Here is a 4,052-nt window from a genome sequence, read left to right on the forward strand (position 1 = left end):
GTTCCTGAAACATTGCAGATGCAATACTTTAAGAGCCTGGCAGCACAAAGTATCTTTTGATTTATCTAGCTGCAGAACTGTGCATAATTATAAGCTGAAGGGGAGCTTATAGTTTTACAATTATTTCTTTTATCTGGAAAGGAGCTTTTGCTTGTAGATCAGTAACCTCTTTTCGTACATCTTGAGCATATTTTTCTATGGGTTCACCAAACTTCTTTATCATAGAAGAACTCTTAAAAAGGAGACTAGAACAATACATATCAAATCAAATGAGCTTCTTGTAAAGTTCACATGACCACCCCTTCTATAAAAACCTGATAAGCCACTGGGGCATAACTTTAAACCCTTCCCCCTAGACTCTGGGGATTTCTTTCCACCCAAAAGGCATTATTATATGATCTTCGGATGATTTTTGAACAAATGGCTGTCTCAAAATTTTATTGGACGTTTTTCTGGAATATAAGACGTAGCGGGGGGGGGCTGCCCCGGTCACTTTGAATCTTAAAAAAGGAACTAGAACATATGAATTCCAATCTAATGAGTCCTATCAGAGAGTTTAAACAAACACCCTTTCCATAAAAACCTTATGTGCCTTCGGGGCATAGCTTATAAACCTCGCACTGAGGGCTTTGGGGAGGGGGATGGAGCTCTCAGTATCAAAGACATAAATTTCAGACCTTTCAACTATGCTAAACAAAATGACTATCTTAAAATTTTGAGCCGATGTGTTTTGGAAATTGATGGGCGTTGGGGGAGGGCTTGTTGCACTCCGATCACTTTTGACTAATAAAAAAAAGAACTAGACCTTTCAATTTTCCATCGAAAGAGCCTTTTCTTAAGTTTCCAAGACAACAAATGACCATCTCATCAAAAGCATATTGGTAAACTACGAGGTATGGGGGGGGGGAGCGTTTATTCAACTTTTGATCTCTCTCAATTAAAAAAAAACAACATTAGAACTTTCCATTGATCGTTTAAACTTTGGAGGGTGGCAATTGGACATTTGATTGGTAATCACAAGTTCTAATTTTTTTTTTAAATTGACAGTTATCAAAGGATGGATACAAGCCCCCCTTGCCTCTTAGTTTACCGATATGCATCTGATAAAAATTTTGAGATTGCCATTTGTTGTCTTAGAAACTTCAGAAAAAGTTCATTCGATGGAAAATTGAAAGGTCTAGTACCTTTTCATTATTAGTCAAAAGCGATCGGAGTGCAACAAGCCCCCCCCCCCCCCCCTTCACGCATACCAATTCCCAGAACGCATCTGATCAAAATTTTAAGATAGCCGTTTTATTTAGCGTAGTTGAAAGGTCTGAAAATTACGTCTTTGATACTGACAGCTCCCTCCCCCTCCCCAGGTTTATAAGTTATGCCTCGAGGGCACATAAGGCTTTTATGGAAAGGGTGGCTATTTAAACTCATTGATAGGGCTTTTTAGATTGGAAATCGCAGTCCCCCCCCCCCTCTACGTCTTATATTCCAGAAGAACATCCGATAAATTTTGAGACAGCCATTTGTTCAAAAATCGACCGAAGATCATATAATAATGCCTTTGGGGTGGAAAGAATCCCCGAAATTCAGGGGGTAAGGGTTGCAAGTTATGCCCCAGGGGCATATCAGATTTTTATGGAAGGGGTGGTCAGGTGAACTTTTGAATAGGCTCATTTAATTTGAAATGCATAGTTCTAGTTTCATTTTTAAGAGTCAATTATGAAGGAGAGCAACTAGCCCCCCTCCCTGACAGTCATTTTTCTTAAAACACAGTTAATTGAAATTGTGAGACAGTAATTTTGTTACCAGTAGTCCAAAAATCATATGGCAATGTCTTTTGGGTGGACACCCCAGAGCCCATGGGTAAGGGTTGTAAGTTATGTCTCAGAATATATAAGGTTTTTTGGGAACAAGTGGTCATAAAAGCTTTGAATCTGATGGAGCTCATTTGATTGTAATTCCAAAGTTATCCTTTTTAATAGTCAAAAATGAATTGAATTCAATTAGCCCCTCCCAAGCCTATCATTCCACAAGATATATCCCACCGAAATTTGGAGAGTTCGTTCAGCCTTTTTGAAAGGTCCAGTAACTATGTCTGAGGAATTCAACCTGCCCAAAGTTCTCAGGGCAAGGGTTGTAACTTAGGCAATTTGTTCATTGTTTACAAACAGTATATGTTATTGAGAAAGGTATTAAGTTAGAACTTTCTGAGAATGCTTAAAAGGGAATATTGTCTCACCAAAAGGTAATATGTGCACACTACTAATAATATTACTGCTACCGCTGTCTTTACTACTACTACTTCTATTGATCCTATTCGTACGGCTATGAGCACTGAGAAGAAAATATGATAACATACAGGTTATCAATAGGATATATCTGCAACATATTAAGTTGTGTTAGGATAATTTTATTAAGTTGAAACCTCTGGGACTTGATGAGAGGAATGTTCTGCTGATATGTTAATGCTACTGCTAGTAATATCAATACTACTACTGCAACTACTATTACAACTATGCCTAGAGGTATGAAGATGAAATTTTCAAAGAATTTATACATATATATATATATATATATATATATATATATATATATATATATATATATATATATATATATATATATAGATATATATATATATATATATATATATATATATATATATATATATATATATATATATATATATATATATATATATATGCTAGCTGTTGGGATGGCGCTTAGCGCCACCCCAACACCTAGTTGGTGGGGGCGTTTCGCACCCCCCCCAAGCCCCACCGCGCGCATAAGTCGTTAAGCGCCATATTAGTTACGCGACATTGTAGTTGTGTCCCTGTGTCCCACCTGTGAATATAGATAGATATATATATGTTTTTAACTACGTAAAACTTGTGAATATACAACATTCTTGGCTGTCCCATTGTCTGTGCATATACAAAGCCTTATAAACTTATAATGACGTCATATGCAAACACTCTTTTTACAAACAAACAAACATGCATACATACAACTTATTTTCATATAGATTGATAGATAGATAGATAGATAGATATACATATACAATACAAATTAACCGCGTAAAACTTGCGAATATACAACATTCTTCGCTGTCCCATTGTCAGTGCATATAAATAGATTGTCAGGTTTACCGACCCTAGAACATGCAACGTACAATTGTCCATGGGAAAAACAATCTGTATTATGATCTATACCACATTTTTCTAATGATTGCCCTTGAGCTTTGTTGATGGTGATTGCAAATGCTAATCGAATTGGGAATTGCAATCTTTTAAATTGAAAAGGCAGATCCGTTGGAATCATGGGAGTGCGAGGAATAAGAACAGCCTAACCCTCAAAAGGCCCTGTCAAGATTGTTGCCTCTATTACGTTTTCCATTGTTTTTTTTTTACGGCAAGTCGCGTGCCATTGCAAAGCTTTGGTGGGTTGATATTTCGTAACAATATTATTGGTACGCCTATTTTTAGTTGTAGCACTTGTGGTGGAAACCCTAGGAGATCCAGGGAATTTAAAATTCAGATGGATAATTAGCCACCTCATTTGGTTCCAGAACTGTGTCGACTGACTTGTAAAGGACTTCCTGCTCTCGAATCTTGGTCATAACAATATTGTTGATTTTGTGGACGTCTTTATTCTTGGCTGCCAGGATCGCACGTTCACTTAGCCATTTATGATTTTTATAATTGGTTAGAATATTCGGAAATACTTTTTCAACTAATTCATTTTTGGACGTCACTAAATTATAGGATTCAGCAAGCAGTTGTATACGTCCTGAAATTGAGTCTACTGGGAGCTTTTCGTTTCCAATCGCCAGCAATTGATCTGAAAATGTCTGACCAGAGTCATCGTTTTGCAATCAGACACACATATTTGTAATTAATTTTAATGTCTTTACGTGTGACCATTAATTAGAATTTTTCAGGCAAGAATTCATTTCGTCTGCAGGGGTTGATCTAGGTATTATAGGTAATGTTTGCCTGAAATATCCCGCAAGCAATATTAATGAGCTGCCAAAGGGTTTCGAATTCCCTCGCAAA

This window comes from Artemia franciscana, unplaced genomic scaffold (genome assembly GCF_032884065.1).
Source record: "Artemia franciscana unplaced genomic scaffold, ASM3288406v1 Scaffold_1603, whole genome shotgun sequence".
In the NCBI taxonomy this organism is placed as follows: domain Eukaryota; kingdom Metazoa; phylum Arthropoda; class Branchiopoda; order Anostraca; family Artemiidae; genus Artemia; species Artemia franciscana.